The sequence below is a fragment of the Mytilus trossulus genome, chromosome 4 (assembly GCF_036588685.1).
Source record: "Mytilus trossulus isolate FHL-02 chromosome 4, PNRI_Mtr1.1.1.hap1, whole genome shotgun sequence".
In the NCBI taxonomy this organism is placed as follows: Eukaryota; Metazoa; Mollusca; class Bivalvia; order Mytilida; family Mytilidae; genus Mytilus; species Mytilus trossulus.
In genome coordinates this window covers 46,607,059-46,634,186 of record NC_086376.1, presented here as the reverse complement: position 1 = coordinate 46,634,186, position 27,128 = coordinate 46,607,059, and the positions used below count along the sequence as shown (strand labels likewise).

Sequence of the window (27,128 nt, the reverse complement as noted above, 5' to 3'; positions counted from 1 at the left end):
CATATATGTCAACGATATTATCCTTAAAGAGATCAAAATGTATACTCCTGGTATACATATATATATCAACGATAGTATCCTTAAAGAGATCAAAATGTATACTCCTGGTATACATATATATCAACGATAGTATCCTTAAAGAGATCAAAATGTATACTCCTGGTATACATATATGTCAAAGATATAATCCATAAAGAGATAGAGAATCCCAATTTGTGTCGTCATGTAAAATTATATAAGATGTCAAATCTATAAAAAATGTTATCAAAGTAGAAAAACCTCTATAAAACTAATATTGATAACTTATGTGAACATAATAAACTTTTTCTCTACAAGAGAGAGACGAAACATACCAGAGGTACAGTCAAATTCACAGACTTCTCTACAAAGATCTGAAAACAGATACTGAGACACAATTTTACTTTCGTAATTCGTAATTTCGTAAACATATTACTAAAGGAGTAGGTCCAATAAGACCACTTTTTGGCCCCAGAATATAGCAGTTTTACAAAATTGTTAAAATGTAAACTTTTAGTTATTTATTGGACAGTAGAATGCTCCTGCTACATAAATACGAGTTGTTTTTGACAATACAATGCACAAATATCGGTTACTATCACCATTAAGTCATGCTAAATTACTGAAATCTTCACAATTCTACCATTTTTATTAAATTTAGACGGTTTTCGTGTAAAACGAAAGTGGCCGCATTCGTGTTCATCCTTAATATTCAAATGTAAGTTGTATTTTATGATAATACATAACATACATAAAGGTTTAGGATGAACACGGATGCGGCCGCTTTCATTTTTGACAAAAAAACATTTTCGGCATATTTGGTAGATTTTTCATATTTGAGCTTGAATCGGATCTTTTTAAGAACTAAACAAGTATGGACACAGACGCAAATTGTCAGTGGGGTTAAAGGTCGTTACAAATGTATTGAAAGCTAGAGTGGAAATGTGTATTAACAAATTGAGTTGATGTGTACATGTCTTCATTCAAATGCATTGACTGATAAAAAAAGGGGGCTTCAACTTCCACCCCTCTCTATGAATTAGTTGTTTGAGTGTTTGAATATGGAGTTTGTTAATAAATAGCTGCTCTCTAAGCGCATGATATGTCTTGATTCCTTTAAACCTTGCTTAAAGGTTGAACTATTTTGTTTTGTACAATTATTAGTCTATTTGTTTTCTCATTTCATTTGTGTTATATTTGTCATTTTAAGGTCTTTTATAGCTGACTGTGCTGTATGAGCTTTTGTCATTGTTGAAGGCTATTTGGGGACCTGTAGTTGTTAATCTTGTTTTAAATTTTGGAATGTAGCTGAAGTCAACAGACATAGACAATTCACCCAAGTTTTATAAAATGATGTGGAAGTGTTTATGTGAATAATTAAGATGGGAAATGAGGAAAGTGTCAAAGTGACAACAACCCAACCATAGAGTAGACAACAGCTGAAGGCCTCCAATGGGTTTTCAATGTAGCCAGAAACTCCTTCACTTATAGGTGTCCAAAAACTATAAAATCCCTTATTTTTTTTTAGCATATATAAAAATTCATAACACAGAAATGTATAATCTGAAATTTAGGTCAATAGTGTAAACAATTCCCCAAAGTTTAATTAAAGGTGATGGATGCATTTTTGTGTTATTGTTCAAAATTGGAAAATTCTCTCTTTTTTAAGGATAAAATCTCTCTTCATAACATGGAAATGAAAATTCTAAAATTTATAAAATCGATGTGGAGCTAATGTCAATAGATATAAACATTTCAACAAAGTTTCTTAAGAACTAAATCAGTTAAAATCTTTCACAAAAACTAATTGATTAAAATGAAATAGACACTTAAGTGTTTAAAAAGTGGTCAAAATCTTTCGTAAGATGAACTTGAAATTTGAGGCCAAAATCGGTCCTTACCGGACCTACTCCTTTAGAATATGTGATCATAGTCTGGAACTGGAATTAGGTAAATATAAAAAAAAGTACCACGAAATCTTAGATTATGTAATTTTTGCCCTATTAAAGATATAGATGATGAATTTCACTTCATCTTTCATTGCAAAACAAATTTAAAAAAAATAAGAAGAAATTGCTACTCAAAAACCTGACTTTACGAGTTGCACTAACAAAAAAACTAAAACAAACTACAATATATACTCAATCCATCCAGGAACATATATATATTGACATATATTACACAGATATACTGTTCTAAGATCCATCAAATTTTCAGCAGGTACAAAATGTACAAGTTAAGGTTCCTTTTTAAAACAGTCAATGGAACTGAGGACTGGGGACTCTTAATTTACCGATGTTTAAAAGTTGTGGTATATTAATATGTTGTAATATGTATGGTTATATTAATATGTTATAATTTGTATGGTTCAAAGTTGTGGTAATTTGTATTTTGATCTGTCACTTTATTATATATATACTTGCAACTATTCATGGGCGGATCCATGATTTTCGAAATGGGGGGCGAAGTATTTAAACTTTTAAAAAAAATGGACCTTTTTGATGCCGTGTTCTCCCCATTAATTGTCGATTATAAAATGATTGGATGGACCCAACACTATGTACTAGCATATTTGATGTAGTACTTGTCATTTAAAAAAAATCATGGAAAATTCTCGTTTTTTGTATGTTTAGTAAGCGAAACCTCGCAGATTTTTTGTTTTAAACAAGATATACGCCGGGCTATTATATGAAATTTACAATACGACCGACACGACGTCGAGTTAAAAAAGACAAACAAAATTTGTTATCCAAATGTTTGGTTGAAAAGTTTCACCCAACAAGGGAAGTGACTGGTTCCAAACAAACGCAAAAGCAACTCCCAGTCCCCAATAAATTACACCGGTTTTTTATTCATCATGTTCTTAATAATTCTGTTGGAAAGTTTTGTTTCTAAAAGCAAAAGAAGTGGACAAGATTATCGAAAGCTGTAAAATCTTTAAATGTGGATAATGCAAGTTGCTTTGCTGTTTTTGTTTCAGAAAAAAAATAGCACCTTTGTGGTCGTTTATTGGAATAGTGCTTGCAATATTGGTTCATGTTTTGATAATGATGATTTGTAAAGACAACGAAAAGAAAACAGACCGGAAATCCTCTTGACATTGAACTTAGTCGATATTGAGAGAGGAAGAAGGAAGAACGTGGTTGGAGAAGAAAAGACAGTCAAACTGAGACGGTAGCTCTCAAATCTACAAAGAATTTATAACATTGATCAATGGATCTATTCACATATATATAACATTGATCAATGGATCTATTCACATATATATAACATTGATCAATGGATCTATTCACATATATATAACATTGATCAATGGATCTATTCACATATATATAACATTGATCAATGGATCTATTCACATATATATAACATTGATCAATGGATCTATTCACATATATATAACATTGATCAATGGATCTATTCACATATATATAACATTGATCAATGGATCTATTCACATATATATAACATTGATCAATGGATCTATTCACATATATATAACATTGACCAATGGATCTATTCACATATATATAACATTGATCAATGGATCTATTCACATATATATAACATTGATCAATGGATCTATTCACATATATATAACATTGATCAATGGATCTATTCACATTACATATATAACATTGATCAATGGATCTATTCACATATATATAACATTGATCAATGGATCTATTCACATATATATAACATTGATCAATGGATCTATTCACATATATATAACATTGATCAATGGATCTATTCACATATATATAACATTGATCAATGGATCTATTCACATATATATAACATTGATCAATGGATCTATTCACATATATATAACATTGATCAATGGATCTATTCACATATATATAACATTGATCAATGGATCTATTCACATATATATAACATTGATCAATGGATCTATTCACATATATATAACTATATTCACACAACTGTACTCACATAACTGTTCTATTAGAATCATCAATAGAACAGCAATAAAGGCAATAACCATGCACCATCGTCCTTCCTATACAAAGTTTGCTTTAGTTTATTATGTCTTGCTAACATTGATCAATGGATCTATTCACATATATATAACTATATTCACACAACTGTACTCACATAACTGTTCTATTAGAATCATCAATAGAACAGCAATAAAGCCAATAATCATGCACCATCGTCCTTCCTATACAAAGTTTGCTTTAGTTTATTATGTCTTGCTAGATACCTTTCTCAGTGATCTACATCATCGTGTATTCAAAGTGCACAATAAAGATATACTATAGAAAAGAAATGTATCTATTTTGTTTTGTCATTTCTGTAGGCATTTGGCTTATGTGTAACTTAAGTGCAAGACTTGTTTGATTGCTAACTTGTGGAAGAAAAAAAAAAAAATTACGCTGGCCCACGTGATTTAAATGTGGTACGCATTTGAATAGTGTCAAGTTACGGTTGTGTATAAATCTAAATTTTAAATGGAAACAGAACCAAAAGTCCATGAATATGGTTGACTTCAAACGATTTTTCTATCTTTTTACTAATTTTGATATTGTCAAAGTTGAAACCACTTTTCAGTCTTTTTCTACATGCTGGTATTTTTTGTGGAAAAAAAACCAAACTACTATCGGATTTTAAAAGTTTTAAACTCGACAATCATAGACTCATTCACACAATGTTTGGTACAACTCCTTTCAGTAGTTTCAAAGAAATCGAATATTTTTCAAAAAGAGTTTTCGACAACGGACGACATGTGCATTTATTGATATCCACACAGCTTACATGGAGGTCTATACGCCATCGAAACAGAAAATATCTGATTGATTGATTGATTATTGTCCAGTGTCAAATATTTCACTGATGCATGTTAAGGACGATAAAATTATTTGAAGGTCAAAGAAAGTAATTAAATGCCTACAAAGATTTTTTTTAATCTTTGCAACAGTAAAAACTAAATATAATAAATTTTGGAAATTCGATTAAACTGTAAAAAATGTGTTCCTTTTTACAGAATTGACTATATTGATGTAAAGATCCTTGACCAAAATTAATTCCAAAGACTTGTCTCAGAAAATAGAATTCCTATATATCGTTATATAAAGGTTCATATAGGGGGAAACAAATCTGAGACAAGTGCTTGTGGGAATACATGATTGAATATGTAAAATTGACCGTGTTGCAAATCAAACTTACTAAATTAAAGCAACCATTTCACTGTCTAGTTCCGATAGATTGTATATGGTACATGTATAAATATGGTGCTTGAACTCAGTGATGGCAAAATGAAGGTTTGATGATGGGGCCCGGATCCTCCTGGATCTGCCTATGGTGAGCAACTTTCGTGGGAAAAAAATTGGTTGATTATTTAGGGAATCACTGAAGCGCCCCTTAAGATCAGTCAGCGCCCCCTTTTTAGGTCAGTCAGCGGGCCCCCTATATGAAAAGTTATGGATCCGCCACTTCTCGCTAATGGATATTAAAACAATATGATACTACCAAAGGCTATCCAGATTGGGACGTCAAAATGCTATACCAAATATACATGTTGCTAGTATAAATGTACATTATTGCTATGCCGATTTTTTTTAAATTTTATTATTTTGAAAAGGGGGCGTACGCCCATTATGTCCGTACCTGGACCCCCAGGTGCAAATTGCTATTGTTCTGCAAACGAAAAAACAAAATGAAACAAAATAATCCTCATTTAATTTTTCAAGTGTCTTTGCACCTTAAAAATCACAATGAATCAGATGTTGGCGTATTTTTTTTTAAATGGCTTTTAGAAAGGTTAAACTTGTGTTTTGAACTTGAACAGATTTTACAATACTGTATTTAGGCTTCATGGTTCATTAGACAAAATACCTCGCGGCTATTTTTTGGGCACTATGATTCGGTGGAATAGTTCTATTGTTCTAATTTGTGAACACTTTTATCATGAGGGAATTCATTTTGAATTACTAGTTTCACTGAAGTGGCTGTCGGAACGTCTCTTGCTTTGGTAGGTGTTATTCTTTCTTTAATGATGGTTTATTACCCCTTCTGTAGCCTGTTTAGTACGAACTTTTCAAACTGCAATAGTATCAAAACAACAAATATAATGAATAATAGAGATAGGCCATTTTGCACATACATCAAGGGGAAACTTCGTGCAAAGCATTATTATTTACTGTTTCACTGCATTTAATAGAAAAGTGGACTTTGTGGCAATTAAGCTAAGTGGATTTTTTTTAATAAAAAATCTACAGAAATTTTTGTTATCAAATTTTAACGTAGATTAATGACTTGACTTTCTATGACGTGGTAGTGTTTATTTTAAAAAAAGTTCTAAACAACCTTTGAGTTTCAAACAAAAAATTGGGTTGAGTCACTTCAGTCGAGCGCACCTTAAAACTAAAAGATGTACTTGATTTGATCCATATTTATATCTGTTTTCACCAATAACTAAATTAATTAACTTGTTTTAAGGAAATCATTGCTAGCAATGCATGTAATTATTCACTATCAAGTACCAAATTGCCTAATATGAGGGTACAATGGGAAAGGCTGTGGATTTTCTATAAATTTTCCATAAGTTTAGCGTTGAATCAACAAAAGGGGACACAATCATGTTAACAAATTAATGGAAATAGAAGTGTTGCACAAATGAATGTCAAGTTTATTTTGGTGGCTGTTGAAAATGAGTCTATAAAAAGACAATCCTGAAAGAAGATTTAACATTCAAATTTCATAATTCAGTAATCTGCTTTGAATTTTTTACAATATTGATTACTATTCTATGCAGCCTAGCGGATTAAGTAGACCCAGATGGCATGCATGCTTTTTTTGTGTAAATCGATTTGAAATAACATGCCATAGACATCAATAGAAATAAAAAATAAAAAATTCTATAAAGTATTATGTAGTATCAAGCATATTCAATGCTTTACCAGCTCTATATGTTTTTTTTATACAAGTGCAATCCTTTTTGGGGGGTTGTATATTGGTATGATTTCATTGTCTTCCTTATTTGAAAAGTTTTAAATAGGATTTCGCTTTATTTTTTTATAAATAAACTTTATCATATACTTAAAAGAAAAATGAAATAAAAAAAATGGGGTCACCGTTCATTTAACTCACAATCTGCCTACGGAAGAAGCATACATTTTTGTTAATAATGTCCATTTTTTCTGTTGAGCTAATAGGAGAAATAGAGGTAATATCAAAATAAAAAAAATAACTTAATTTCAGATATCGCTTAAATTTTACAATTATTTAGTTAATGTACAGCTTATTTGAAAACAATAATAAAAAATATAGGTCACCAATGAGTTAGAAAAGATATTTCAAATTTAATGCCAAAAAATGGCATATTTGCACCAAAGGGAGATAATTTGGAGCTTTTTCAATGATGTGAACATTTTAAAAGTCATCTGGGGCCAACCGAATCGTTTTTTTGGGTTGATTTTTGTACCATATCATAAAGTAATAACTTATGGTGTAATAAATAAAATTTGTAATGAAAAAATAAAGGTTTGATTTTTTGCTGAAATTTTTGTACCCACGAGCCACCTTAACACAAAATTGTCAATATTTTGAGTTAAAGCTGCTAGAAGTTTCTATAAATTTGGTATTATTTGTCTCACTAGTAGTACACTGTAAAAATCTTTTTGAGATTTAGCTGGTGCCATTTTTTAAATTTTAATTCATTGTCTAAAACAAAATGCACTACAAAATAACTGTGTTCTCAGGACCAAGAGACTTTCCTGAATGGTTTGCTGGTTTCAATTTGTCAAACTCAATAAAAGTAAAGGATTTACATCTTTTGTTTACAGAAATTCTGTTAAAATGTCCCATTTTGGCATTATATGACTAAAATAAGCATTTTCAAGCAGTTAGCATTTGATGAGTGTGGTAAAGCCATTTACTGTTAGGCGTCAAACAATAGTTTTTGGCTACTGTTAGGGTCAAATTGTTAAATATTTTACAGGGATTTTTCAAAATATCATTATCCTGATGTATGTAAAATTTGATGAGCTATTAACATAAAATCTGTAGTCAATCACAAATATTCCGATCACTAAATCTGTAAAAAAAGCACTATACGATGATCAGTACACATTATTCCTTTTAAAATTACCCTAGTTTCTTAAATATGTCTTATGGCCATAAAATTTAAAATTTTGTGTTTTTTGTGTTGTAAGATCTTATTAAAAAAATGGGGGATTTTCCGGTTTTTCAGACAATAACTCAAAAGTGCTTTGAGCAGTTTTCATGAAGCTTTGGTGACTTGTTTCTACCTATTAAAATAACTTCTTTAATTCTTTTTTTTAATAAATTTATAACATTGAGGACTTATGGAACTTTATTCTTTAAAAAGCATCCAGTGTATCATGCACTGTGGCAGTCAGCTATTAATTACATGTATCTAACCATTGACAATTTGGAAACCTTTTCTCTAATAGTCTAACTGAACTAAAGAAAAGTTTCTGATTGTCAATTTGGACATCTTTATATTACTTAAATTTAAGTATATTTTAATTTCAATTTACTGATAGTTGTCTCATAAATATAAGAATAATTTTATGTGGTTTTACAGACGGATGGAGCCAAGATGAACATACAGTCCTAGACCCGAAGGAAGACAATTTCATTATAGTTGCCAGATAAGATGATGTAAGTATTTGGTCATTATAATTGTAATTGAAACTATGTTATGATTTGTAAGGTATTAAAAAAAAATAGTTCTCAAATTTGTTGGAGAAACAGCTTGAAAAATCATTACAAATTAGTCCAAGTTTCTTTTTCAAATTTTTATTCAAATAAAATATATTTTATAATTTATTGTCGAGCCTGCAACTTTTGTTGCAGAAAGCTCGACATAGGGAGAGTGATCCGGCAGCAGCGGCGGTGGCGGTGTTAGCTCACTTTTTAAAAGCTTTATATTTTAGAAGGTGGAAGACCTGGATGCTTCATACTTTGTATATAGATGCCTCATGTTACGAAGTTTCCATCAGTCACATGTCAAATGTCCTTGACCTCATTTTCATGGTTCAGTGACCACTTGAAAAAAAAGTTCACATTTTTTGTAATGTTGAATTCTCTCTTATTATAAGTAATAGGATAATTATATTTGGTATGTGCGTACCTTGCAAGGTCCTTATGCCTGTCAGACAGTTTTCACTTGACCTCGACCTCATTTTTATTGATCAGTGAACAAGGTTAAGTTTTGGTGATCAAGTCCATATCTCAGACACTATAAGCAATAGGGCTAGTATATTCGGTGTATGGAAGGACTGTAAGGTGTACATGTCCAACTGGCAGGTGTCATCTGACCTTGACCTCATTTTCATGATTCAGTGGTTATAGTTAAGTTTTTGTGTTTTGGTCTGTTTTTCTCATACTTTATGCAATAGATCTACTATATTTGTTGTATGGAATGATTGTAAGGTGTACATGTCTAGCGGGCAGATGTCATCTGACCTTGACCTCATTTTCATGGTTCAGTGGTCAAAGTTAAGTTTTTGAGTTTTGGTCTTTTAATCTAATACTAAAGGCCATAGGTCAACTATATTTGGTGTATGGAAATATTAAATGATCTATATGTCAGTCATGCAGGTTTTATTTGACCTCGACCTCATTTTCACGGTTCATTACTCATAGTTAAGTTTTTGTGTTTTGGTCTATTTTTCTTTTAAACTATAAGTAATAGGTCAACTATATTTGTTGTATGGAAGCATTGTTAGCTGTACATGTTTGCCTGGCATGGTTCATCTGACCATGACCTCATTTTCATGGTTCATTGGTCTTTGTTTAGTTATCTTGGTTAATATTAAGTTTATGTGACAGTTTTGAATAAAGCTTTATACTTAGGACTATCAACATAATATCAATGATTAATAAAGAAGGCGAGACATTTCAGCGTGTGCACTCTTGTGAAATATTATACAGTAATACAATTCTTTATAGTTATTTAATGTCTATTAAATATTTGTTTTAATAACTTGAAATCTCATAGTTCAATAAATATTAAGATAATTTTTTCTCATTATACCCCGGCTTTGAAAAGGGGGGGTAGGTTTACTGTTTAACCTCTTTCTATCCATCAGTTCGTCAGTCCGTTCGTCTCATGAATATTTTTGGTCACATTTTTCTCAGGAAATCCAATACAAGGATTTCTGAAATTTAGTTTCTGGGTTTCTGGGTTTATATATATCAGCTATACTGTGTGATGCGTTTTCAGATTCATCACTTAGCAACTTCCTGTTTACCGAACACATGTATTATATTACACCTGATAGCCAAGTTGAAATTTTCCATCACTTTTTTCACAGGAACTACAATACAAGAATTTCTGAAATTTGGGTTTAGGATTTATACAATATAGCTATACTGTGTGATATGTTTTCAGATTCATCACTCAGCAACTTCCTGTTTAACAAACACTTACATATTTTTACACTATTAAAATTATCCCCTTGCAGCGGGGGTATCATCAGTGACCAGTAGCTCACAGTTTCACTTGTTCTGTCATCTGTAATTATTATGTACTCTGTATAATTGATGCTCCTGTAGCGCAGTTACTGTGTCTGAGTTTGTTTGATAAAGAATAATAAGAATGTATTGTAATTGTAAATAAACAACTTGTCCTAGAATTTAGTATTTGACATAAACCATGCTTTCACATTAATTTCTAAATTAATTTCAACAGCAAATAGTCTCTTAACTAACAATGACAATTTGGAAACCAATTTTTTTAGTCTTACTAAAATTATCTAAATGCAAGTAAAGTTCTGATTGTCAATATCTTTTAAAGTAATTTTTTCCAATTTGCTCTTTATAATATATCCTCAGGATGTTTTCGTTTAATTTTAACCAAAGCCCTATATAGATTCTATTACATATGAGAGTTATTTCCCTGTTGTATTTGATATAAGTGAAATGTATTTGTAACTGGAAACCATAAGTGATAGAGGCCTAGGGTCATTTGATTTGAGATCCTTGATCCATGAAAATGAATATGAGGTCAAGGTCAAAGGTCAAGGTCATGTTCAAAATTTTGATTTTGGCTTATTATTACAAGCTTTCAGAAATCCGTGTTATAAGATATCAAGTTAACAAAACATTTTTAAGAATTATTAGTTGCAACATGTCCTAATACATAAATTTGAGTTGAAAGGGCACAGAGTCACTTAATGAGAGTTTTCTCCCCCGTGTAATATCTGAAATTACAGATATGGTTATATCTCAATTATCATATATAATTAAAATATAGGGTCTTTTGATTTGAGGCTCTTGTTTTTGACCTTCTTACGTTTCGATAATTTGACCTTTGCTTTTTATAACTCATGTGTAATTAATACATAATAAAGTCATTGGACTTTTTGCATTAGGTTGCAATCCATTTAACCTTGAAAAAACAACCAGAAGTCACCTTTTATCTAAACTGGAAGTAGCTTTTTTTTTCACTAAATCAATGTAAAAGTATGTAGAACCATATATTTTTGAAATTGGTGTCAAGTAAACTCTCAAACAATACCGGAAGTGACATTTTTAACCAAAAAAAATCTCCCTTTTTATATATTTTTTTTTGTATAGAAACCATATATTTTTGGAATCAGGGTACAATAAGCTGGAATCAACATTCATAATCAAATTTTAATTTTTTCATATTAAAATTATCCTTACTTGTGAAATGACCTTCAATTGTTCACTCAACAATTGATTTTTAACTTTTTGTTATCTATAGCCTATATAATAAATATAGTATAGGTAACTTCAAAGAATTGAAAGTGAAGTATGGTTATCTATTTCATTTTATGTTTTAGGTGGTGTCCAAGGATCGGAACAGCAGGTATGTTAAGATAAGATTGTGTATATGTTTTAATGCCTTTTTGTCCAAATTTCCTCTAGGTGGCGTCCAAAGGATCTCAAGGACAGGTATGTTAAGATAAGATTGTGTATTATTTGTATGCCTTTTTGTCCAAATTTCCTCTAGGTGGCGTCCAAAGGATCGCAAGGACAGGTATGTTAAGATAAGATTGTGTATTATTTGTATGCCTTTTCGTCCAAATTTCCTCTAGGTGGCGTCCAAAGGATCGCAAGGACAGGTATGTTAAGATAAGATTGTGTATTATTTGTATGCCTTTTCGTCCAAATTTCCTTTAGGTGGCGTCCAAAGGATCGCAAGGACAGGTATGTTAAGATAAGATTGTGTATTATTTGTATGCCTTTTCGTCCAAATTTCCTCTAGGTGGCGTCCAAAAGATCGCAAGGACAGGTATGTTAAGATAAGATTGTGTATATGTTTTAATGCCTTTTTGTCCAAATTTCCTCTAGGTGGCGTCCAAAGGATCTCAAGGACAGGTATGTTAAGATAAGATTGTGTATTATTTGTATGCCTTTTTGTCCAAATTTCCTCTAGGTGGCGTCCAAAGGATCACAAGGACAGGTATGTTAAGATAAGATTGTGTATTATTTGTATGCCTTTTCGTCCAAATTTCCTCTAGGTGGCGTCCAAAGGATCACAAGGACAGGTATGTTAAGATAAGATTGTGTATTATTTGTATGCCTTTTCGTCCAAATTTCCTCTAGGTGGCGTCCAAAGGATTGCAAGGACAGGTATGTTAAGATAAGATTGTGTATTATTTGTATGCCTTTTCGTCCAAATTTCCTCTAGGTGGCGTCCAAAGGATCTCAAGGACAGGTATGTTAAGATAAGATTGTGTATTATTTGTATGCCTTTTTGTCCAAATTTCCTCTAGGTGGCGTCCAAAGGATCGCAAGGACAGGTATTTTAAGATAAGCTTGTGTATTATTTGCATGCCTTTTCTTCCAAATTTCCTCAAGGTGGCGTCCAAAGGATCCCAAGGACAGGTATGTTAAGATAAGATTGTGTATTATTTGTATGCCTTTTCGTCCAAATTTCCTCTAGGTGGCGTCCAAAGGATCGCAAGGACAGGTATGTTAAGATAAGATTGTGTATTATTTGTATGCCTTTTCGTCCAAATTTCCTCTAGGTGGCGTCCAAAGGATTGCAAGGACAGGTATGTTAAGATAAGATTGTGTATTATTTGTATACCTTTTCTTCCAAATTTCCTCAAGGTGGCGTCCAAAGGATCCCAAGGACAGGTATGTTAAGATAAGATTGTGTATTATTTGTATGCCTTTTCGTCCAAATTTCCTCTAGGTGGCGTCCAAAGGATCGCAAGGACAGGTATGTTAAGATAAGATTGTGTATTATTTGTATGCCTTTTCGTCCAAATTTCCTCTAGGTGGCGTCAAAAGGATTGCAAGGACAGGTATGTTAAGATAAGATTGTGTATTATTTGTATGCCTTTTCATCCAAATTTCCTCTAGGTGGCGTCCAAAGGATGGCAAGGACAGGTATGTTAAGATAAGATTGTGTATTATTTGTATGCCTTTTCGTCCAAATTTCCTCTAGGTGGCGTCCAAAGGATCGCAAGGACAGGTATGTTAAGATAAGATTGTGTATTATTTGTATGCCTTTTCGTCCAAATTTCCTCTAGGTGGCGTCCAAAGGATCGCAAGGACAGGTATGTTAAGATAAGATTGTGTATTATTTGTATGCCTTTTCGTCCAAATTTCCTCTAGGTGGCGTCCAAAGGATGGCAAGGACAGGTATGTTAAGATAAGATTGTGTATTATTTGTATGCCTTTTCGTCCAAATTTCCTCTAGGTGGCGTCCAAAGGATCGCAAGGACAGGTATGTTAAGATAAGATTGTGTATTATTTGTATGCCTTTTCGTCCAAATTTCCTCTAGGTGGCGTCCAAAAGATCGCAAGGACAGGTATGTTAAGATAAGATTGTGTATATGTTTTAATGCCTTTTTGTCCAAATTTCCTCTAGGTGGCGTCCAAAGGATCTCAAGGACAGGTATGTTAAGATAAGATTGTGTATTATTTGTATGCCTTTTTGTCCAAATTTCCTCTAGGTGGCGTCCAAAGGATCACAAGGACAGGTATGTTAAGATAAGATTGTGTATTATTTGTATGCCTTTTCGTCCAAATTTCCTCTAGGTGGCGTCCAAAGGATCGCAAGGACAGGTATGTTAAGATAAGATTGTGTATTATTTGTATGCCTTTTCGTCCAAATTTCCTCTAGGTGGCGTCCAAAGGATCGCAAGGACAGGTATGTTAAGATAAGATTGTGTATTATTTGTATGCCTTTTCGTCCAAATTTCCTTTAGGTGGCGTCCAAAGGATCGCAAGGACAGGTATGTTAAGATAAGATTGTGTATTATTTGTATGCCTTTTCGTCCAAATTTCCTCTAGGTGGCGTCCAAAAGATCGCAAGGACAGGTATGTTAAGATAAGATTGTGTATATGTTTTAATGCCTTTTTGTCCAAATTTCCTCTAGGTGGCGTCCAAAGGATCTCAAGGACAGGTATGTTAAGATAAGATTGTGTATTATTTGTATGCCTTTTTGTCCAAATTTCCTCTAGGTGGCGTCCAAAGGATCACAAGGACAGGTATGTTAAGATAAGATTGTGTATTATTTGTATGCCTTTTCGTCCAAATTTCCTCTAGGTGGCGTCCAAAGGATCACAAGGACAGGTATGTTAAGATAAGATTGTGTATTATTTGTATGCCTTTTCGTCCAAATTTCCTCTAGGTGGCGTCCAAAGGATTGCAAGGACAGGTATGTTAAGATAAGATTGTGTATTATTTGTATGCCTTTTCGTCCAAATTTCCTCTAGGTGGCGTCCAAAGGATCACAAGGACAGGTATGTTAAGATAAGATTGTGTATTATTTGTATGCCTTTTCGTCCAAATTTCCTCTAGGTGGCGTCCAAAAGATCGCAAGGACAGGTATGTTAAGATAAGATTGTGTATATGTTTTAATGCCTTTTTGTCCAAATTTCCTCTAGGTGGCGTCCAAAGGATCTCAAGGACAGGTATGTTAAGATAAGATTGTGTATTATTTGTATGCCTTTTTGTCCAAATTTCCTCTAGGTGGCGTCCAAAGGATCACAAGGACAGGTATGTTAAGATAAGATTGTGTATTATTTGTATGCCTTTTCGTCCAAATTTCCTCTAGGTGGCGTCCAAAGGATCACAAGGACAGGTATGTTAAGATAAGATTGTGTATTATTTGTATGCCTTTTCGTCCAAATTTCCTCTAGGTGGCGTCCAAAGGATTGCAAGGACAGGTATGTTAAGATAAGATTGTGTATTATTTGTATGCCTTTTCGTCCAAATTTCCTCTAGGTGGCGTCCAAAGGATCTCAAGGACAGGTATGTTAAGATAAGATTGTGTATTATTTGTATGCCTTTTTGTCCAAATTTCCTCTAGGTGGCGTCCAAAGGATCGCAAGGACAGGTATTTTAAGATAAGATTGTGTATTATTTGCATGCCTTTTCTTCCAAATTTCCTCAAGGTGGCGTCCAAAGGATCCCAAGGACAGGTATGTTAAGATAAGATTGTGTATTATTTGTATGCCTTTTCGTCCAAATTTCCTCTAGGTGGCGTCCAAAGGATCGCAAGGACAGGTATGTTAAGATAAGATTGTGTATTATTTGTATGCCTTTTCGTCCAAATTTCCTCTAGGTGGCGTCCAAAGGATTGCAAGGACAGGTATGTTAAGATAAGATTGTGTATTATTTGTATACCTTTTCTTCCAAATTTCCTCAAGGTGGCGTCCAAAGGATCCCAAGGACAGGTATGTTAAGATAAGATTGTGTATTATTTGTATGCCTTTTTGTCCAAATTTCCTCTAGGTGGCGTCCAAAGGATCGCAAGGACAGGTATGTTAAGATAAGATTGTGTATTATTTGTATGCCTTTTCGTCCAAATTTCCTCTAGGTGGCATCCAAAGGATCGCAAGGACAGGTATGTTAAGATAAGATTGTGTATATGTTTAAATGCCTTTTTGTCCAAATTTCCTCAAGGTGGCGTCCAAAGAATCTCAAGGACAGGTATGTTAAGATAAGATTGTGTATTATTTGTATGCCTTTTCCTCCAAATTTCCTCTAGGTGGCGTCCAAAGGATCACAAGGACAGGTATGTTAAGATAAGATTGTGTATTATTTGTATGCCTTTTCGTCCAAATTTCCTCTAGGTGGCGTCCAAAGGATCGCAAGGACAGGTATGTTAAGATAAGATTGTGTATTATTTGTATGCCTTTTCGTCCAAATTTCCTTTAGGTGGCGTCCAAAGGATCGCAAGGACAGGTATGTTAAGATAAGATTGTGTATTATTTGTATGCCTTTTCGTCCAAATTTCCTCTAGGTGGCGTCCAAAGGATCCCAAGGACAGGTATGTTAAGATAAGATTGTGTATTATTTGTATGCCTTTTCGTCCAAATTTCCTCTAGGTGGCGTCCAAAGGATTGCAAGGACAGGTATGTTAAGATAAGATTGTGTATTATTTGTATGCCTTTTCGTCCAAATTTCCTCTAGGTGGCGTCCAAAGGATTGCAAGGACAGGTATGTTAAGATAAGATTGTGTATTATTTGTATGCCTTTTCGTCCAAATTTCCTCTAGGTGGCGTCCAAAGGATCCCAAGGACAGGTATGTTAAGATAAGATTGTGTATTATTTGTATGCCTTTTCGTCCAAATTTCCTCTAGGTGGCGTCCAAAGGATCACAAGGACAGGTATGGTAAGATAAGATTGTGTATTATTTGTATGCCTTTTCGTCCAAATTTCCTCTAGGTGGCGTCCAAAGGATCGCAAGGACAGGTATGTTAAGATAAGATTGTGTATTATTTGTATGCCTTTTCGTCCAAATTTCCTCTAGGTGGCGTCCAAAGGATCTCAAGGACAGGTATGTTAAGATAAGATTGTGTATTATTTGTATGCCTTTTCGTCCAAATCTCCTCTAGGTGGCGTCCAAAGGATCTCAAGGACAGGTATGTTAAGATAAGATTGTGTACTATTTGTTTGCCTTTTCATCCAAATTTCCTCTAGGTGGCGTCCAAAGGATCGCAAGGACAGGTATGTTAAGATAAGATTGTGTATTATTTGTATGCCTTTTCGTCCAAATTTCCTCTAGGTGGCGTCCAAAGGATCGCAAGGACAGGTATGTTAAGATAAGATTGTGTATTATTTGTATGCCTTTTCCTCCAAATTTCCTCTAGGTGGCGTCCAAAGGATCGCAAGGACAGGTATGTTAAGATAAGATTGTGTATTATTTGCATGCCTTTTCTTCCAAATTTCCTCAAGGTGACGTCCAAAGAATCCCAAGGACAGGTATGTTAAGATAAGATTGTGTATTATTTGTATGCCTTTTTGTCCAAATTTCCTCTAGGTGGCGTCCAAAGGATCGCAAGGACAGGTATGTTAAGATAAGATTGTGTATATGTTTTAATGCCTTTTTGTCCAAATTTCCTCTAGGTGGCGTCCAAAGGATCGCAAGAGAAGGTATGTTAAGATAAGATTGTGTATATGTTTGTATGCCTTTTTGTCAAAGTTTCCTCTAGGTGGTGTCCCAAGGATCAGAAGGACAGGTATGTTAAGATAAGATTGTTTGCATGTTTGTCTTATATTAAGATGATTTAAGTTTGTATTACAGATGGAGGAACCCAGAAGAAAGTTCAGCACTAGACCTGAAGGAAAATTGTTTCATTTTAGTTGCCAGATAATGATGATGTAAGTATTTGGTCATTACAATTGTGTTTAAAACTATTTTTTTATTTTTTATATTGTCCATAATTTCTTATAAATAATCTAATTAATGGAATATAATTTAAAAGAATCATTGTAATTGTTAATAGACTAATCCCCCAATTTAGGATTTGAAATAAAACATGCATCACATTTATTTCTGAGTTAATTATTACAACAAATATACTCTTAATATTTACAACTTGGATATTTACATTATTATTAACATTTTAATTTGGAAAATATGACTTTGTATAGATTGTTTGTTCAAAATTGATACATCAGATTGTTTTGGTTAGCCACCTGCACATTCTGATAATTATCTGCATACATTAATTTCAGAAATAATCATTTTATCATTAAACCGTCTTCATAAAACTGATTTAAAGTTAAAATGAAAATGGTTAATAAATTATAGGCAAAAAGAGCATAGACACAGAAAATTGCGCCTTTGATAAAGATCTGGAAAGAAGCTAAAAGGAAGGACCAAGTGTCAGTCGAGATGGCAGATGAGTAGCAACTCCATGGAAGATGTTTACCTAGATCTTCAACCAAATCCAAGGCTTTGCCATGTAAGCAATCAAGCAGCAAGGATGGCAGCTGGAATGAAGATTAATTATTACATTGATCTTCAACCAAGTCTGAGGCTTTGTCATAAAAGAAATAATGCGAGTATATTCTAGCCAATTAATTCTGTACATTATCTGGAAAAAAGTGATAGTCTAACAGGATTGTCTATTAGGCAACACACATTTTTAATATTTTGCACATTTACAATTTACAACACACAAAAATAGATATTCATCAGTTTGATAAATGTTTTCCGGACATGAATAAAATTTTATCCCATGAAAAGTCTATTCTGATAGCATTTTTACTTCAAGAGAGACTAGTACAATAAACAGCAAGATAACTCACTATTACACAATCAGAATACAGAATAGATTAATTAAAATTTAGGCTGGCAATTTAACAAATTTGTAAAATATATATAATTTGTGTCAACTTTAATTCCTTTTTAGGTTATAAAACAGTGCAATGTTTTCATGAAGGGGAGTAATACTTGTGGTATAATATATCTTAAATACAAGTACGTATATAATTCCTCTATTTAAACAAATTTTATCATCATAAAATAAGTTAACAGGGAAAAGAGGTAATTGCACTAGGCTTAAAGTTGTAAATTTGAGGTCAAATGGGGGTGTTTTTTGTTGACTTAAGGTTCTAAAGTTTTGAATTGATCACACACATGCCATCGTAAAGACTTGTGTGCAGGCTTTGGCTTAACCACCAAATGAAGTTCCAACAAAATTACAATTGTTCACCAAATAAGACCCTGAAAATGGCCCCATTGATGCAGGTCAGGATATGAAGCTTGAAGGAATGTCTTTTTCATTTGTATTGACCATGCAACAGCAGTCTTATAAATATAATCTAATTTATAATTTTAGTTTATGTTCCTGTAGCCAGCCAGTCCCAAGTTTCAGTCAAGATGGCAGATGGGTAGCAACTCCATGGAAGATGAATTAGATCTTCAACCAAGTCCAAGGCATTGCCATGTAAGCAATCAAGCAGCAAGGATAGCAGCTGGAATGAAGATTAATTATTACATTGATCTTCAACCAAGTCTGAGGCTTTGTCATGAAAGAAATAATGCAAGTATATTCAAGCCATTTAATTCTGCACATTATCTGAAAAAAAGTGATAGTCTATAAGGATTATCTAAAAGGCAACACACTTTTTTGTTATTTTGCACATTTACAACACACAAGAATAGATATTTATCAGTTTGATAAATGTTTTTCAGGTACATGAATAAAATTTTATACCATGAAAAGTCAATCCTGATAGCATTTTTACTTTAAGGGAGACTAGTACAATAAACAGCAAGAAAGTTTCTTTCAGTGGGAGATAACTTACTATTACGCAATCAGAATACAGAATAGATTAATAGAAATTTAGGCTGGCAATTTAACAAATTTGTAAAATATATAATTCGTGTCAATTTTAATTCCTTTTTAGGTTATAAAACAGTGCCAATGTTTTCATGAAGGGGAGTAAGACTTGTGGTATAATATATCTTAAATACAAGTACGTATATAATTCCTCTATTTAAACAAATTTTATCATCATATAATAAGTTTACAAGGAAAAAATTTGCACTAGGCTTAAAGTTGTAAGAGTTCAAATGTTTTTTTTGTTGACTAAAGGTTCTAGACTTTTGAAGTTTTTCCTCCCTCAGCTCACTACTGATGACCTCTATTTTTGGCGGTATGAACCAAACAGGAAGTTGTATAAATGATTGTTTATCCCTGATTTGACTAAAAAGCGATAAGGTGTATTGTTCACCAAATAAGACGCATAAAAATGACTCCATTGATGCAGGTCAGGATATGAAGCTTGCAGGAATGTCTTTTTCATTTATATTGACCAACAGCAGTCTTCTAAATATAATCTAATTTATAATTTTAGTGTATATTCCAGTAGCCAGCCAGTCCCAAATTTCAGTCGAGATGGCAGATGAGTAGCAACTTTATTACAAGATGTTTACTTAGATCTTCAACCAAGTCCGAGGCTTTGCCATGTAAGCAATCAAGCAGCAAGGATGGCAGCTGGAAAGAAGATTAATTATTACATTGATCTTCAACCAAGTCTGAGGCTTTGTCATGAAAGAAATAATGCAAGTATATTTAAGCCAATCAATTCTGTACATTATCTGAAAAAAAGTGATAGTCTATAAGGATTATCTATAAGGCAACACACATTTTTGTTATTTTGCACATTTACAACACATTAAAATAGATATTTATCAGTTTGATAAATGTTTTTCAGGTACATGAATAAAATTTTATACCATGAAAAGTAAATCCTGATTTTTGATCTCAAGGGAGACTAGTACAATAAACAGCAAGAATGTTTCTTTTAGTGGGAGATAACTCACTATTATGCAATCAGAATACAGAATAGATTAAGAAAAATTTAGGCTGGCAATTTAACAAATTTGTAAAATATATAATTTGTGTCAATTTAAATTCCTTTTTAGGTTATAAAACAGTGCCAATGTTTTCATGAAGGGGAGTAAGACTTGTGGTATAATATATCTTAAATACAAGTACGTATATAATTCCTCTATTTAAACAAATTTTATCATAATATAATAAGTTTACAGGGAAAAGATGTGCACTAGGCTTAAAGTTGTAAATTTGAGTTCAAATGGTTTTTTTTATTGACTTAAGGTTCTAAAATTTTGAAGTTTTTCCTCCCTCAGCCCTCTTCTGATGACCTCCTTTTTGGCGGTATTAACCAAACAGAAAGTTGTATAAATGACTGCTTTTCCTGGATTTGACTAAAAACCAATAAATAAGGTTTTTTTGTTCACAAAATAAGATGCTGAAAAAGGCTCCATTGATGCAGGTCAGGATATGAAGCTTGAAGGAATGTCGTTTTCATTTATATTGACTAACAGCAGTCTTATAAATATAATTTAATTTATAATTTTAGTTTATGTTCAAGTAGCCAGCCAGTTCCAAGTTTCAGTCAAGATGGCAGATGGGTAGCAACTCCATGGAAAATGAATTAGATCTTCAACCAAGTCCAAGGCTTTGTCATGTTAACAATCAAGCAGCAAAGGAAAGCAGCTGGAAATGAAGATTAATTATTACATTGATCTTCAACCAAGTCTGAGGCTTTGTCATGAAAGAAATAATGCAAGTATATTCAAGCCAATCAATTCTGCACATTATCTGAAAAAAAGTGATAGTCTATAAGGATTATCTATGAGGCAACACACATTTTTGTTATTTTGCACATTTACAACACATTAAAATAGATATTTATCAGTTTGATAAATGTTTTTCAGGTACATGAATAAAATTTTATACCATGAAAAGTTAGTCCTGATAGAATTTTGATCTCAATAGAGACTAGTACAATAAACAGCAAGAATGTTTCTTTCAGTGGGAGATAACTCACTATTACGCAATCAGAATACAGAATAGATTATTAAAATTTAGGCAGGCAATTTAACAAATTTGTAAAATACAATGTATATAATTTGTGTCAATTTTAATTCCTTTTCAGGTTATAAAACAGTGCTAATGTTTTCATGAAGGGGAGTAAGACTTGTGGTATAATATATCTTAAATACAAGTACGTATATATGAATGATCTATAAGGCAACACCCAGTTTTGTAATTTTGCACATTTACCATTAAAGTGCAACACACAATAATAGATATTTTATCAGTGTGTTAAGACGTCTTTATATACAAGTCTGTATATAATTCCTCTATTTAAACAAATGTTATCAACATAAACCCTTTAAGAAAGAACCATTGCATAGGTTTATGAACTTAATCAAGAATGGCTCAAAAATTATAATACCAAATAACCATGGAATTTATCTAAATTTCAAGCATAAGAAATAATGCAAATGTCATAATTAAAAATAGTTCCAAGTTCAAATAATAGCCTGTTATTTGTTAATTAAAGATCATGTAAATGCCCTTAAATTTTGTTAAGCCTGTGACATTTAAGACAAAAACTAGACATGTGGTTTTCATAGAAGTCTAAGGGTGAAGTAGGACTGGCTGATTTTTTATTAGCATGACACAGGAAAGTCGAGGGTCTGGGTTAAGATGGAAAGCCATCATACTTGGTCAAATTGTTTTCCGTGACGTGTAGTTGACCATAATGTACCACCATTTTAATTTGACAATTTTGAAAGAAGTTATGGGAAGTCTTTCACAATTTTAAGTATTGTGATCATGAGAAAACTTCTGAATACAACTCCTCTGATCGAGACTCTTTGACAGAAAGCTCCTGTACCTAATTGGATTGTTTTCCCACGTATAGTTATAAAAATAAGGTATGATTGCTAATGAGACAACTATCCACCAAAGTTCAAATGAAGTGGATTGAAGCAATTATTGTCACATTGATGTGTTTTCTGCATCTTCTTTCACCTTTACATATATATATCACCTATTTCTATGTAATGTACATAAGTATACCAACAGTGATTCTTTTTTTACTATTTTCAATGACTAAGCATTTTATTTTTCAGGTAAGCATTACAGCTTGTCTGTGCAGATTGATGTTGGAAATTGCTATATGAAATGACTTTTAAAAGTAAGAACTGATTTATAGATTTATGAAATTTTCTATTTAAGATCATGTAAATTCCCATGATTTTTATAATGTTTTTACAATTTGATGTTTTCTGGATTGACATGTCAAGTTTTAGGAAGGGAAAAACTATTATTTTGAAAAGTTTCTCTTGAATAGTTTAATTGTATAATGTTTTAAGCCATTGGCCCATACTGGCGTAAAGTGCTTTTCAAAAATTTCAATAAAGAAATAAAGTTATTCCCAGTTTAATTGCTATTTGTTGCCTATTACAGTTTCTGAAAATATGACAGAAAATTGAAAAGTGTTATTCTTTTTCAGATATTAATTACTGTGGCTGAAGGATATAAATGTGTGATTACTCTACATACTCCTAAATTAGAGATGTTGTGAAGATTCTTAACATGTTGACTGCTGGGCGCTCTCTCTTCAGAAGACATAAGATTTAAAATCCCCATTCTGACAGGACATGACTGCCAATCTGTATATCCTGCCTGAGTATCCTGCACTACCAAACAGATGCCTTACTTTTACATGTATTTTACTGCAAGTCTGAAGAAGACCAAGAGTGACCATATTTCCTTTTGTGTCTTTCTAACTCTACCAAACAGTTTCCATTATGAACAGTTCATATAAATCTTGCATACTTCTTCTTGTATCATATACATGTTTTTTGATGGATTAAACTGTAAAACTATTGTAATTTTAGCACTACCAGAGTAATTATAAATGAACTGTTTTACAAATAGAGAGTGAGTGAAGGTATGACAGTAAACTGGATTAAGAATGTTAAATAAAATATGTTTTTGCAAATTTGGACGACAATTAATTGCAATTATGTACCGTTTCATCAATAGAAGTAGTATATACTTGCAAATCCATACCATTACATCACAGGAAGTAGTATGGTTGTCTGAGCGAAGCCAATTGGAAGTACGTACCTCTTAGTGAAGCTAATTGGGAGCACACCCTCTGTCTTGTTGCGAAGCTGATTGGAAGCAGTACATATATACCTCTGTCTGCTAAAGCTATTTAGAAGCAGTACCCCTGGCAGAGAGGTCCCAATTAGAAGTATGTAACTCTGAGGGAAGCCAATTGGAAGCATGTACCTCTGCAAAATTTGATTAAAAAGTTATTCAACAAATTTTATTTAACATTCTTTTTAAAGTTTACTTATCACTTCACCATTTAGTAGACCATTCTAATAAATTACTACAACACACGATCAAGTATTGTTATAAGGGTAAAATACTTTATAAATTTTAGTTTATGCACCTTTAAATGATAACTTATCTTACTGTAACTTTTTGAAAGCTAAGGTTCCTCAAGATCTATAGGGAGAATGATATAAGTTTGCTGTGAAGGGCATATGATACAGTAACAGGGGAGGTAATGACATTGCTACTGTCTAATGTTACTTTTAGCCATGTCAAATAGTTACATATCAATAAATGACCCATTTTTTGACTTGACAAAAATAGGATTTTTATTTTCAGTCTTTGGGTCATGTATAAAAAAATGGATTTTCAGAAAGTTGGCTTCTGAGGCTTGAACTTCTTTTCTTTACACTTTTGAACCCCAACCAAAAAGATACACTAGTTTTCTCTGCCAATTAAAAGTGTTGTGTTTATGTATTTTGTAGCATGATGCCTTATAATTAAATTTTGCTTGTGTTTCATAGAATTCTGGTTGGAAATATTTTGAAAACCTAGCTTCACTCTACCCAGAGTGTCAAGTTTCTTTTTATATACTCTAACTTTTACATGATCATGTATTTTGTTTTGAATAGTTCTCCTTTATTATAGTGTCCAAAGTATAACTCTTGAGACAGTTCTTCCAAGCAAATAGTTACAAAACATTTTTCCACTACATATTGATTTTATCTGGTTTTAAATACTTCATTAATTATCATTATAATGATTTTCTTTATGTGTATATGTTTATACTTATGAGTTGTTGTATTCATGTATATTGTGTGTATAATAATTCCCTAGTCATAAAAGTATATCAGGAATTGATTGTCTTCTTGTGTATGTGTTATACATGTTCATGTAGGCATAGGAATTTAAGCACCAAAATATTTTAGTTGTAAAGTGACATCTTTATGTATTTTATTTCTAACTTGAACTTTGAACATTGTATTTTTAGGGATGTTTTTACTTACATATTTACAAACAAAACAAAACAATATTCGTCCGAGTATGTCTCGTGAGACGACTTGTCGCATTGGGTCGGAGCATATATGACTATTTATGCACCGATGGGTCGGACCCAGGTTTCCAGTTTCCCATTATTGGGTTTGTTTGGTTGTTCCTGGCCGGCGAGGTCGTTGATGATCGAGTTATTCATTTGTTCAGTTATTTAGTTTACATTCATGTCAACCATACTATATCTCTTGTTAGTAACAAGGTCTACTTTACTAGCTAAGTCGTACCTAATAGTATATTTCAAGGTTTTTGTTATTGGGAATAATTGTGGTTATTGTTTTTTTCATATATTTATATATTAAGACACATGTATATAATTATTTAATAAATTCCGTTGTCCACTATGCTTGCTGGGCTATCAGCAACACTATATATAGCGTATATGGTATACATATAGTTAGTCAAATGCAAAAGGTTGACATGACATTATTTCTTTAGTACTGGTACAAGTCATTGAAATCATATTGTATAATGTATGTTTATATTGATAATTTGTCTTATTAAATGGCAGCTCACAATATGCTGTACTTGAGCTAGTCAACAAACATAAGTCTGTGTTGTGTTTTTCTTTAAGGAGTTAAAGGTTAAATGTGTTTAGTTGAAAGAAGACTAATTTACGATCCTATGTCCTTCAAGCTGTCTGAGTTATTGATAAAAATCAGATGTGGTATGATTGCCATTTAGGCTCAACTCTCCACAAGACACCAAATGACACTAAAATAAACGACATTAGGTTACAGTACAGCCTTCAACAATGAGCAAAACCCATACTGAATAGTCAGCTATAAAAGGCCATGAAATGACAAGTTTAAAACAATTCAAACATTTGTTTTGTTAAGCCTATATATATATTTGAGGGAAAGAAGTTAAGGTAATATTTTATATATAAGTATGTCTGAACCAGTGACGACTCTACAATACATTTCATCCATCAGATCACCAGCAGTGATGGTGATACAAGGCTGACAATACATTCTGTATATATAATTCCTCTTAACATCCAGTGTGCGTTTTTGGCGATGGCAAATGGCAGTCAGCAGGGTTAAAGAACATGGGTTGTTCAACCTGTAAGTCGAATGCGTTTTATTAAAATATTCTTTTACACATTTTGGTCTTTTGGAAAATGCTGTTTGTGCTGTATTTAGACCCTTCTAATAAGAAATTTGTTTTGCATGCACACATATAAAAAATTGTGGTTTTTATCCAATGCAAATTTATGTTTGAACCTTGTTTTCAATTTAGACTTATTTATATTTTTTGCGTGTGAATAGACTCGTATATAAAATTGATTTGACATAACTTATGTTAAAACCCCTGCAATAAAGAGCGGTATATAGTGATGGCAGATGTCCATCAATCCGTCCCTATGTTCTTCTCTTAGAACTATAATTTCCACTCCAGATTTCAAGTACAGCTTGAAAAAATCTTGAAATATCAAGGCAATGTCATGGACCATAAAATTGAGGGACACTTAGATTTTTATGGTTTTGACATAAGTTGAACAAGAAATGGCCTTAGTTACTGATAAAATATTCGTTTCCATGATAATACTGCTTGACCAAATCTATTGAAATGAAGTTAGTTTAAAAAAAAGTTGTGGTATGATTGCCAATGAAACAACTCTTCACAAGAGACAAAATGACAGAAATTCACAACTATAGGTCACTGTACGGCCTTCAATAATGAGTAAAGCCCATACCACATAGACCGCTATGAAAGGCCACGAAATGACAAATGAAAAACAATTCAAACGAGAAAACTAATGGCCTAATTTACAAGAACGGAAAACAAATATATAACACATCAACAAACAACAACCACTGAATACCAGGCTCCTGACTTGGGACAGGCACATACATACTGAATGTGGCTGGGTAAATAATCATATTAGCAGGATTACAACCCTCCCTAACCTTGGACAGTGGTGAAACAGTACAACATAAGAAACGCACTATAAAAATCAGTTGAAAAAGGCTTGTATAACTCATCAGATTGATACATATAAAAATACATCTAACAAAAACAGAGTGGATTACTAGTTTACATAGTTTACCATAAAAAATGGTATTTTGTATAATATTTAGGTATATATATTTCGTCTGAAATTCAGTTATAGTACTATTATTACATACATATAAATAATAGCGAAGATGTGTTTTAGAGGTCAGTTTATA

The 27,128-nt window shown here is 32.6% G+C and overlaps 2 long non-coding RNA genes across 10 annotated transcripts; both read left to right on the top strand.

Moving 5' to 3' along the window:
• Positions 1 to 11,855: 11,855 nt before the first annotated feature.
• On the top strand, positions 11,856 to 20,298 carry LOC134715390 (uncharacterized). Of its 9 annotated transcripts, none has more exons than XR_010106684.1 (9): positions 11,856 to 12,415; positions 12,586 to 12,697; positions 12,868 to 16,866; positions 17,207 to 17,605; positions 18,039 to 18,192; positions 18,643 to 18,710; positions 19,072 to 19,279; positions 19,643 to 19,711; positions 20,093 to 20,298. It is a non-coding gene; the product is annotated as an uncharacterized LOC134715390 (long non-coding RNA). The 9 variants fall into 9 exon arrangements; XR_010106682.1 differs by having other exon boundaries at positions 11,856 to 12,697; positions 12,868 to 13,946; positions 14,032 to 16,866; XR_010106683.1 differs by having other exon boundaries at positions 11,856 to 12,697; positions 12,868 to 14,457; positions 14,628 to 16,866.
• Positions 20,299 to 21,700: 1,402 nt separating this feature from the next.
• On the top strand, positions 21,701 to 25,504 carry LOC134715391 (uncharacterized). The gene is made up of 3 exons (XR_010106690.1): positions 21,701 to 21,769; positions 22,686 to 22,750; positions 23,069 to 25,504. It is a non-coding gene; the product is annotated as an uncharacterized LOC134715391 (long non-coding RNA).
• The last annotated feature ends 1,624 nt before the right edge of the window (positions 25,505 to 27,128 follow it).